Here is a 12,870-nt window from a genome sequence, read left to right on the forward strand (position 1 = left end):
AGTCATTTATTGTCCTATTGAACTCCTAATGTGACTTGGATACTTTACTCATGCCTTCCAAATCCTTTTGAGAATAACTAAACCTATGAGGTTGAAATCTCTAGCTCCTCCTACTTCATCGTTGGTCTTAAAAGGGCCTTTCATACTGCACACATGATCAACATTTCTAATATGGCATGAAATAAGAATATGCCAAGGGCCTTCCCCTCCAATGGTTCTTATATTTGTTCAACTATATGGACTATTACATGAATCAAATATCGACTATATCAAGTAATAACAACTGACTTGTATACTTATCATTGCATTTTTAGAACTTAAAATATTTACCATCTACTTGACTATTGTTTTTCATTTTCTCCGCATATTGTAGTTTCATTGGGCATAACTCTGGTATTGCAATTTCCAAAAAGGTTGGCATGATTCCCCTTCAAATGGAATTAGGTGGGAAAGATCCCTATATTATACTATGACTCTGATCTGGATTTGGTAGAAGCCAATGATGTAAAAAGAGGCTTTTCTTATAGGTATCTCAGTGTGTTCAATGATCTTCTTAGTGACAGGGAATCCTTCTTTTTCTAATTGTGATAACATGAAATTCTAATGGTTCAAAGTGGACAAAGGTGTATTGACATCAAAGTAGTCCTTGTGATGGAATCAATCATAGATAGTATTGTAGAGAAGGTGAATGCCAAAATTTCTCAGATGATTGTTGGTCCACTAAAAGGAAATTGTGAGATCATTCTGGTTGTGACAGAATCCTCTGCAAATTTCACTCAGGCTCCTGTTATGGATTCCAATAAAAAAGGTGGAAAATTATGCTAGGTTCGATCCTTTGCACTCAAAATCAAAACACACCCATAGATGTGGCAAGCATACCTTATGCTAGTTAACATTCCTGATATCATTTGCATATTTTGTAAAAATGACTATTTCATGATGACTATGGTGTTTGGCATAGAAATTGTTTTTAACAATAGTGTTCGTGTCACTTGAAGCTACTGAATGTCTTGATACATGAGTACAATAGAGAGGGTAAACCTTATTTGGCCTGTTTTGGCAAACCATGTGATTCCTGAAGCAAGATCAATTTCTTAGGAGGAACCTTTTTGGTCCAATATTACATGTCATTAGGATCAGCTCTGTTAAAAAAGGCATCCATCAATGTAATGTTAGTATTTTTTATTTTCAGCTAACTTGTTAACCTCTTCCGATGTCATGGTAAATGATGTTTAGGATCATGGTAAGTGATGCCATGGAAACTGTAACAATTGAAATTAACTCCGCACTCGCTCACAGGCCAGATCACTTTCTGTTTCAGGCATGTTTCCAACTTTTCACATGTGATCTAGATCTTGCATTAAATTATCATTATTGTAGTAATTTCAATAGAAAATAATGGAAAAAGATAATTGAATTTGATATTCCACTTGCAGGGTTTGAGAGATAGTATCGATTCTCAAGGATTCAAAAATGACATTTTGATGATGATAAGAGTTAAGAGTACTGTCACTAACTTGCCTTCTTCATTTATTGATCTGACTAATTAGATTTATTATGTAAGGTGTCTTCAGATTTATTATATGTTGAGAATGCAACAAGATGATGGAGCTTAGTGGAAAGGAGTCGCCTTCACTAAGTGGGCCCGCAGGCAAATTATGGTGCAAAGTCTATTTTTAGACTATGTCTATTTTTAGACATATGGATCATGGTCTATGAGTTGCAGGATGTTGTTTATGGATGATTGGTCATGTTGAGAAAAATAGATGGACTTCTATTTCTGGTTCACAGCAGGAGTGATCAAAGTCTATTTTTAGACTACCAGGTTAAAAATAGAAAAGTCAAATATTATTGTCTCATAATAATATTTAGACTATAAACATTATCTTATCCTCTTGGAGCACTTCAGTTTGAGCTACAAATGTGGCACATGCAGCTGTCAGAAGGAAATACGCTTTTCTTGTGAGTCAGTTGAGCTATTGCATGCATGACATCAGTTAGAACTCATGCATGTGAGTTTTGTGGAGTTGGATGTGGAGTTGATGGAGTTGTGTTCAGTTTGACTTGGTTAAAATAGTTGTAATTAGTCTAACTGCAAATAGACTAGTGATGAGTGATGTGAATTAATTGATTAAATTAATTCACTAATTATTAACTCAAAAAGCAACTGAAGAATACATCATTTAACTCAGTGCATGTACAGTTCAGTGGAGACAGGTGTTAGAGGTTGAGATTGCTATCAGTTGTGACTATAGTTGTGCATGAGATCTTGCACAATCAATGTATTGAGTATGCCCATGAGGATTGTACAGTATATGCCCTGTGAAATAGTCTGTGCTCACGTGATTTCCAGGGTGAGTGATTTTCACATGGTATTGTGTGCAATAGAGGCAGGCAAAGTAGCGGAGAAGATTTGAACCTGTGACTTGTTCGGATCTGAGCTAGTTTTGTGTGTAACAGGTGGAGATAGTGCTGGATACTTGTGAGAAGTATTGTACTATGTATTGTTACATGTTCTCAATCATTAATATACAGATAGTGTGGGGTTTTCAGCTGTAAGCTTTTCCCGGGTTACATACTGTGTTAATGTGTGCATGCGATTGATGTTTCATTGTTTTTGATGCTGCTAAATTGATGATCAACGTAGAGGAGGTTATGTATTATGCATGTATTCCGCAATAGTGTATAATCAGGATAATCTTTGTTGAATAAGTGTTTATTATTCAAAATTTCTACATGGTATCATAGCTGTTGATCATCAGATCTACTATTCAGAAAGTGTTTACATCTTATTTCTTTAGGCAGAGTCTGTAATCGGGCCAGGTAGCCTTTGGATTCATCCTTCCTTTGGAAGGTGAGATATCCGGTAAAAGCCCATACAGTCAATCTCTGTATGAGAAATACTTTGTTCTCATGAATCTTAGATCGGAGGCGGTTGAGTTTGGAGCTGGTGGAATTCGAATTTGCAGCAATGTTTTCTTGGTATCAACGTGGCAATGTCTTTCAACGAATTGCGATTGGAGTATGCTCTTGAGGGCAACTCAAACTATATTACATGGAAGGATAGGATGGAGGCATTGTTGGATGATAATGGGCTGAAGGATTTCATAGAGGCTGATGTCCCAAAGCCTACTAATGCTGCGCAGGTTGATGCTTGGCAAAAGAAGACAACCAAGTGTCGAAGGATTCTGTTGGAGGGCGTGAAGGATCACATTGTGTCCAGCCTGCATGGAAAGGCTTCTCCATACTTGATGTGGAAAGCGTTGACAGATCTATTCCAAAGCAAGAGCGATCAGAAGAAGTTGGCGCTCAAGGATAAACTCAGAAACATCAAATGTGAGAAGGGAGACAGTATGCCCAAGTATCTCACGAAGTCACTTAGTGTAGGGATGAGCTGGGAACTGTGGGGGTGACTGTCGATGATGAGGACTTGGTGAGCTTAGCTCTCCTTGGTCTTCCGAAGAGTTGGCATTCCTATCAGGACTCTGTCAATGGTCGGGAGAAATTGCCAGGATGGGAGAGACTTTGGTCAGATCTTGTCCAAGAGGAGATCAGGCAGAATACCAGGGACGGATCTTCACCAAAGGGACCTGATGAAGAAAATTGCGCTTTGGCTGCCAAAGCAAAGAAGGGGAAGAGCAAAAAAGCTTCTCAATCTGGTGCGAAAGGCAAGAAGCAGGACATGTCCAAGGTGAAATGTTTTCACTGTCACCAGCATGGACACTATGCCACTAATTGTCCGCAGAAGAAGAAGAACAAGCAAGCTGCTGGATTTGCAGCAGGAGAGGCTCTAGCCTCGCAGTTTGAGCTTGATTTTTCATTGATTGCATGCTTGGTTTCAAGTGTGATGGGATCAGTGTGGTTCTTGGACAGTGGCGCGTCTTTTCACATGACAGGAGATCGAGATTTGTTTTCTGATCTGGAGGACAAAGATCTTGGAGTGCACATCGAGATGGGCGATGATGTTAGATACAGTGCAACCGGTATCGGTACCATTTCCTTTGAGAGGGAGTCTGGTAAACCTTTTGTATTGAAGGAAGTGATGCATGTTCCAGGATTGAAGAAGAATCTTATCTCTCTGGCGATGTTAGAAGACAAGGGATATGATGTTGTTTTCAGCGAGGGAAAGGCTTTCCTGCGCAGCAAGTCAACTGGAGAAACCCGGAAGATAGGAGTTCGAGTGAGGAACCTTTATCAGTTGCATGTAGATGGATGCACAGCAATGGCATGCAAGGCAGAAGGATTGGTGAGCCAAGATGATGGCGAGCTGTGGCACAGGAGATTGGGTCACCTTCACCATGGAGCCTTGAATATATTGCAGCAGATCACTACAGGGCTTCCTAAAGGCACTCTTGCACAGTCAGATCGGTGCAAGGGGTGTACTTTGGGAAAGTTTGTGAAAGACACCTTTCACGAGAAGGATAGTCGCGCCACGATGATCCTTGAGAGAATTCACACAGACGTGTGTGGACCTTTCTCAGTAGCTTTGACAGCAAAACACAGGTATTATGTAATTTTTGTTGATGATTTCTCTCGTAAGTGCTAGATCTTCTTCATGCAGAAGAAGAGCGAGACATACTCAAAGTTCTGTGAGTTCAAAGCACTAGTCAAGAAGGAGTCGGGGAAGAAGGTGAAGGCTCTTAGGAGCGATAATGGTGGTGAATACATCTCTGGCGAGTTCAAGGATTTCTGCAAGGTAGAAGGGATTCGAAGAGAGCTCATAGCTCCCCATAACCCACAGCAAAACGGGGTTGCTGAGCGGAAGAACAGAACGATCGTGGGTGTTGCACGGGCAATGTTGCATGATCAGGGCCTACCCCTTCACTTGTGGGTGGAAGCATGCAATACAGCAGTTTATGTGCAGAACCGTTGTCCTCATAGGATACTTGGCATGAGTACACCCGAGGAGGCTTATTCTGGTAAGAAGCCTGATCTTTCTCATTTGAGGATTTTTGGTGCTAACGTTTACATGCATGTGACGAAGGATGCTAGGAAGAAGTTGGAGCCGACCGCAGAGGTTGGGATATTTGTGGGGTACACTGATACACCCCACAACTATCGTGTGTATTTGCCAGACAATGTTAAGACTATTGTGCGACGGTATATAAAATTTCAGGAGGAGAAAGCCATGAAGTGTTTGCTTGAGAGGGAGTCACACTTACATGCAGATGAGGAGCTATTAGTTCCTAAAGATGAGCTTCAGGACGTGGATCAGCCACAGGATGAAGTTCATGGAGTGGAAGAGACCACTCATGCAGCGCCAACCATCAGAGGGTGAAAGCGCTTGACAAAAGTTGAGCGACTGGCTCAAGATGCAGAGAAAGTTGTAGGACCGCCTACAGCCCAATGCAGGCAGAGACAGTCACCTAATCAGTACACTGGATACATGGCTCTTGTGAGCAAATGTGTTGTGACTGAGCCATCCTCTTTCGAGGAAGCTGTGGAGGATCCCGCATGGGTAGATTCCATGGTGGAAGAGTATGATTCGATTGTCAGAAACAGTGCATGGGAGATTGTTCCTAGACCGGAAGGGAAATCAGTGGTGGGTTCGAGATGGATCTACAAAGTTAAGCAGGAAGCTGACGAGAGTGTGGAGAAGTACAAGGAAAGATTTGTTGCCTGAGGCCTTTCACAGATAGAGGGGATCGATTATGAGGAGACCTTTGCACCTGTCGCAAGGTATTCTTCCATACGAACGATTCTTGCTCTCTCAGTGCATATGGGATGGCACATTCATCATATGGATGTGAATACTGCGTTCCTCAATGGAGTCATTGAGGAGGAGGTGTACATTGAGCAGCCCGAAGGTTTTGAGATCTTCAACAGCGAGTCGCATGTGTGCAGGCTCAAGAGAGCATTGTATGGGTTGAAACAAGCACCACGTGCTTGGTACACACGGATAGACAGTTATTTCACTGGACTTGGATTCTCCAAGAGTGAGGCGGATCCTAACCTATACCAGATTGTGGTGGATGGTAAGTTGCTTATCATTGTACTTTATGTAGATGATTTGATTCTAACGGGTGATGAGCTATTGATACTGTCATGCAAGGATGATCTTGCTAAGGAGTTTGAGATGAAGGATTTGGGCCTCCTTCATTATTTCCTGGGATTGGAAATTTGGCAGCGCAGTGATGGACTATTTGTTTCTCAGGGTAAGTATGCTCGGGAGATACTGGAGAAGTTCAACATGCATGGCTGCAAGCCTGTTGATACTCCTCTTCCTAGAGGTTGGAGGAAGGAGGATGCCACTTCGGCAGATGAAGTGGATGCCATTGTTTATCGACAGTTGGTGGGGTCGCTTATGTATCTGGTCAATATATGACCCGATATATGCTATGCTGTTAACCAGCTTTCACAAGCTATGGTTAAGCCTACCAAGCTCTTTTGGAAGGCGGGCAAGCATGTATTGCATTATTTGAGAGGCACATCGGGATATGGTTTGTGGTACAGACAGGAGGATGAGGTGAAGCTATGTGGCTTCACGGATGCAGATTGGGCATGGAGCCCAATGGACAGAAAGAGCACATCAAGAGGGGTCTTCAGTATCAGGTCGACAGCAGTTTCTTGGTACAGTAGGAAGTAGAGATCCGTGGCACTCAGTTCAGCAGAGGCCGAGTATATGGCAGCAAGTTTGGCTGCATGCGAGGCTATATGGATGAGGAAGATTCTGGTCGGTTTGTTCGGTTCTCACTTGGAGCCTACTGTGATTTACTGTGATAACCAGAGTTGCATTAAACTCTCGGCTAATCCTGTATTTCATGATAGATCTAAGCACATTGACATCAGGTACCATCATATCAGAGATTGTGTGCAGCGGAGAATCATGTTACTTTCATACATTCCAACGGAGGATCAGGATGCTAATATCTTGAGGAAGGCGCTCACCAGGAGCAAATTCGAATACCACCAAGGAAGGATAAGGGTTGCTAATAATCCATATCTTGTTGAGAGGGAGTGTTGATAATGCAACAAGATGATGGAGCTTAGTGGAAAGGATTCGCCTTCACTAAGTGGGCCCGCAGGCAAATTATGGCGCAAAGTCTATTTTTAGACTATGTCTATTTTTAGACATATGGATCATGGTCTATGAGTTGCAGGATGTTGTTTATGGATGATTGGTCATGTTGGGAAAAATAGATGGAATTCTATTTCTGGTTCACAGCAGGAGTGATCAAAGTCTATTTTTAGACTACCAGGCTAAAAATAGAAAAGTCAAATATTATTGTCTCATAATAATATTTAGACTATAAACATTATCTTATCCTCTTGGAGCACTTCAGTTTGAGCTACAGATGTGGCACATGCAGCTGTCAGAAGGAAATACGTTTTTCTTGTGAGTCAATTGAGCTATTGCATGCATGACATCAGTTAGAACTCATGCATGTGAGTTTTGTGGAGTTGGATGTGGAGTTGATGGAGTTGTGTTCAGTTTGACTTGGTTAAACTAGTTGTAATTAGTCTAACTGCAAATAGACTAGTGATGAGTGATGTGAATTAATTGATTAAATTAATTCACTAATTATTAACTCATAAAGCAACTGAAGAATACATCAGTTAACTCAGTGCATGTACAGTTCAGTGGAGACAGGTGTTAGAGGTTGAGATTGCTATCAGTTGTGACTATAGTTGTGCATGAGATCTTGCACAATCAATGTATTGAGTATGCCCATGAGGATTGTACAGTATATGCCCAGTGAAATAGCCTGTGCTCACGTGATTTCCAGGGTGAGTGATTTTCACATGGTATTGTGTGCAATAGAGGCAGGCAAAGCAGCGGAGAAGATTTGAACCTGTGACTTGTTCGGATCTGAGCTAGTTTTGTGTGTAACAGGTGGAGATAGTGCTGGATACTTGTGAGGAGTATTGTACTATGTATTGTTACATGTTATCAATCATTAATATACAGATAGTGTGGGGTTTTCAGTTGTAAGCTTTCCCCGGGTTACATACTGTGTTAATGTGTGCATGCGATTGATGTAATTGTTTTTGATGCTGCTAAATTGATGATCAATGTAGAGGAGGTTATGTATTATGCATGTATTCCGCAATAGTGTATAATCAGGATAATCTCTGTTGAATAAGTGTTTATTATTCAAAATTTCTACATTATATAAGGTGTCAAATTTCAAAGCCAACTTTGGTGATTTTGCAATGAGTATTGATGTTGTTTTTGTTGCTAGTGACTATAGACGTGGACAATCACTTTTTGTTTGGGCCATTACCGAAGGAAGACAAGAAACTACTCAGATAGGTAAATTTGAAATGAAGGAAGAATAGTTGATCACAACTTGTGAAGATAGAGTGGACGGCAAGGAGAGTACATGTTGGAGACCTAGATGACTCGTAACTAAGAACCCAAACATCTAGAATTGATCTCAGACTAAGCAACATATGCTCATGATGGAACCTAAAAGTTTGGTTGGAGTTGAGTCTAGAGTTTCTAATAGTGAATAAGCTAATGAGGAGAAGCATTGTACCCATGAATTATTTGGAATTTTATTTCTCAAAGAGTGCATCATGCCAAGGGTGATGAGATCTATACTCAAGGATGTATCTTTCTAAATTCAAATGTGTTTTGAGAAACACATTAATATATGCATTTGACAAGGATTTATTCTATTAAAGGCCATGTTGTTTCGACATGCATTTTGGAATTGTTCAATTTAGTAATTTTGAAATTAGATACTTTTGACTGCAAATACCTTAAACTACTTGACATGGTACTTGGAGAGATTGCTGCACTAGTGCTTCTTCTTTCTCTCTGCTACTTTGTTCATCAACGTTGTAGTGGGTCAGTTGGTGACAAGAACCCTTGATGGTTTCCCCTACCACTCTATGGTAGTAACTCACACACCATTGGGAGAAAAGTTTCAACTACTTCTAGAAGAAGTGGTACTGTGATCTATGTGTCATCTGCACCTTCCAATTTTTGCAAACATTTTACCTTTGCAAAGATAGAAGAGGCTACCAGAAACTTTGATGAGTCACATATTCTTGGTATTGGTGGTTTTGGGAAATTTTATGAAGGAGAGATTGATGGTGGAGAGGGACCCGCTAGAAGAACAAGGTATCCATGAACTCCAAACAGAAATAGATATGCTTTGTAAGCTCATCCATCGCCATTTGGTGTCTCTTAGTGGTTACTATAAAGAAAACTATGAGATGATTTTAGTTTCTGATTACATAACAAAAACTGTGAGATTCTTGAGCCCTTTTTTTTTTTGTGATGAGAATTTACTTTATCATACTGTGTATGCTCGAAACCCAAAAGACTACTTGTTCCCCTTGTCAAGCTTATCATTTGATCAAGAAAATTTTGTATTAGACCTGCATTCTTCTATTGGGCATGTAGCTGGGTTTTGTAGCATCAGAGGGAAAATAACACCAAGCGAGTTGTGTTTGACACATAAAATGGCATCGTCAGATGACGAGGAGGAAGAAGTGAGGGTTCCTCTCAGCCAGAGGCCGGAATGGAGTGATGTTGAGCCAGTCCCTCAAGATGATGGTCCCAATCCAGTTGTTTCAATTGCTTACACCAATGAATTCAGAGAAACCATGGACTATTTCAGAGTTGTTTTCGCTGTGGATGAGTGGAGTCCTCAAGCTTTGGAACTTGTTGCTGAAGACTTTCACTTGAATGCAAGCAGCAACACGATGCGATTTTAGTGTTCCCTTCTTACTTTTTGTTTTAAATAGGAAAAATCTTAATGGATCAAGACTTCATGGGCTTTAGATAGTTGGTTGATTTTGTATTACAGCACATATGGCATTTATCTAGATTTATCCAGCTAATTGGGGTATTTTTCTACAACTATAGACACTAAATTGTTTATATTTATTTGGGTAATTCAACTTTGCTACAAGCATGTCCTTTTCCAATATGAGAATAATAGTTGGTTTACAACCTTTGAAAGAATCTCTTGGTTAAGCATCCACAGATGGCGAGTTTACTCTACCAGATATGCCAAGGGCTTGCACCTAGTCCCATATCCAACAAGACTTGTGTTGAGCCCTAAAAATACCTCTCTTCTACATACTTTCCTAGACCTTTATCCCGTCACCAGTGCCTCATAAGCTATCAAAGATCATTACATATTGATTATAAGAGTGCATTTAAGTGGTTTTCTAACTATATTTTTGTGTTTTCTATTTGACTTAGATTTTTTTCATCAGCTGCGGAATGCAGCCACTTTCTGCAGTTGACTCGTGATTCCACAGTTGTTTTTATTGATCTATAGGTTACAGGTGTCGGCAAGTAAAACGAGGCACGTGGGAAGTTCAGGAATGATCTAGACATGGACCAGGTCCTATCTGTTCAGCCAAATTCATAAAGGAAAGCCTTGGTCAAACGACAGTCAAATAAGGAGTCCTACAGCAAACAGGTCTCTGTTTTCAGCACGTGAAAGGTCTGAGACCATTCCTAGATCCGTGGATCCCTTTTGATCTCCACGACACAAATCCAACATCCACCTTTTGTAGATTAAATGATCATGGCAACCAAGATGCTAAGCTCACAAGTTCTGTCTTTTAGCGTGTCCTCTGCTGAAGGTTTTTCATAGAAAAAACAGTTATGTAATTTCCTCTATAAATAACGCATTTGCAAACGCATGTAGCTAGTTTTTGGAGATAGCCTTGCTGTTAGTTTATATACTGTTTCCATAGCATTAGTCTTGTTGTTGTAACGAGAGGATACTTCCTCTGTTTTGCAATATAAAGACTCTGTTTCTTATGACTATGTGAGTGTAATTTCGGATTGACAGCGTATTAACCAAGGCCATGCAGAGGACCCCTGCTCGCTGAGGTTTTGTTTCTTTATTTCTGTAAAGTCTTCATGTATTGTTTTCTTATTTTCATTGTAGATATTTCATAGCTTGTTCACCTGTATATATTTCATAATTCAGTTATGGTGTTAATGTTTCATTCCTGTACATGATTTTCCAGCATTGTACATTTTTTCTAACACTGATCAGTGTGTTTCAGGATAGGTTATGCTCGAGCGTTTTCATATAATTTTTGCATTAAATAGTGACATGAGATTAGCCTCTCTGCTGACTTTGTTTTTTTAGCTTTTCAATTTTAGTTATGCTTTGATTTCAGTCTTATCTATTTGTTGTTGTTAGTTAGTTTAGTTATCAAATTCTTCATGTCATTTGACGTTATCTCCAGAGCCATGGCTTAACCCTGAAAAGCTACTTAGCAAGCTATCGGATTATGAGTGAAGTGATTTGACTTTACTTTCATTTTTGCAATTAGATATTAGGTTCTTCATGTTATTGACGTTATCTCCAGAGCCATGGCTTAACCCCGAAAAGCTACCTGGCGAGCTATCGGATTATAAGTGGAGTGACTTGATTTTACTTTCATTTGCAAGTAGGTAATTTAGATATCAATGCTTCATGTTATTTGACGTTATCTCCAGAGCTATGGCTTAACCGCGAAAAGCTACTTGGCGAGCTATCGAATTATAAGTGAAGTCAATTGATCTTACTTTCATTAGTCTGCAATTTTTGGTTTGTTTGAGTACAATAGTTTAACTTTTATTTTTGTATTTAGATGAGCAGCAGAGACAGTGATTTCATGATCAGTATTTCATCATTTGTTTGATTTGAATAGTTGCACATTTACATTCTTGTTCAAGTGCTAATTTTATCACTAGTATGTTTTGATATCCTTTGAAGTTTTAAGCTCTGGAAGTTATCATAAGGGACATAAAACCTTGTCTTAAATCTATATCCATACTTGCCTTCTAAAGTATTCTTAAAAATTAGGAATAGGATTTTCATTCACATTAGGAGACAAACAAAGACAAAACCCCAAAACAAAATAAAATTGAAAACAATAAAAAAAGTAAGAAAAAGGTTGTCTTGCACATATAGTGCACCACACTTCATCAGTTTATGACTCCCAAGTTGATAATTCATGTAGAAATTTAGGACATACTAAATTGACTAAACATTTTGGCGTCGTTTCTGGTGAAGTGTAACTAGGTAGCCGATCTCTTACATTAAAAAAAAGAGGGAAAAATTGATAACTTCTTGAAGTATGCTCTCCTCTTGCACCTAGTGTGATCTGGAGGATCAGAAAAGAGAGTTATTAGTTCAATAATTTCTTGAGTATGCTCTCTTCTTGCACCTAGTGTGATCTGGAAGATCAAAAAGAGAATTATTAGCCCGACTAAAAAAAAATATTAAAAAATGACATGCATAGAGCAAGAGATTCTAGGGGAAGGTTCATAGCTAGGGCCAAAAGTTCGATTTTCACAACTCCAGCTACTTCAAGGCATAGACAAGATACACCTCCATCCCAGACTCATACTCCCAGCCTTAGGATTCCTGGAATTCAAGGGGCAGCAGCTGAATTAGAAGATTCTCCCACACTATCTACTAAATCTGATCTAGGAGAAGAACCTTTCTTCACTTCTACAGGGGAACATATTGTAATCAAAGAAGTAGAATCACCTGAAGAAGAAGGAAAGGGAGAAACTCTCTCTTGTCAGCCATTAATAGAAGAACCAGAAGACACCGAGGAAACTATCATGACAAAAGAAGTAGTAGATGGATTTGGAGGAGGGGGTAGAGGTAGAGGAAGAGATGGAGGTAACAATGGAGGAGGTAGAGGTAATATTGGGGGAAATAGGGAAGGAGATGACTCATTTGGATTCCCTATAGCTGATGAGGAAACCCACACAACCATGAAAAATATTTCCCCATCTGTCCTCCCAAACTTTTATGGGTTGCGAAGTGAGGATCCTGAGGCATTTCTATTTGAGTTTGAAGTCTTGTGCCGAACCTATGACTGTATGGAAGACTCTCAAAAACTCAAACTGTTTCCTTCAACATTGAAAGGAGCTACTTTGAAATGGTTCAT

General features: G+C 39.8%; 1 pseudogene; it reads left to right on the plus strand.

Annotated features, from left to right (window-relative positions):
- The first annotated feature begins 211 nt into the window (after nt 1-211).
- On the plus strand, nt 212-1,550 carry LOC149248584 (NADP-dependent glyceraldehyde-3-phosphate dehydrogenase-like; annotated as a pseudogene).
- The last annotated feature ends 11,320 nt before the right edge of the window (nt 1,551-12,870 follow it).

Source organism: Pinus tabuliformis, chromosome 7 (assembly GCF_031772625.1).
Source record: "Pinus tabuliformis cultivar Carrire ecotype Pingquan chromosome 7, CPIR1, whole genome shotgun sequence".
NCBI classification, from domain to species: Eukaryota; Viridiplantae; Streptophyta; class Pinopsida; order Pinales; family Pinaceae; genus Pinus; species Pinus tabuliformis.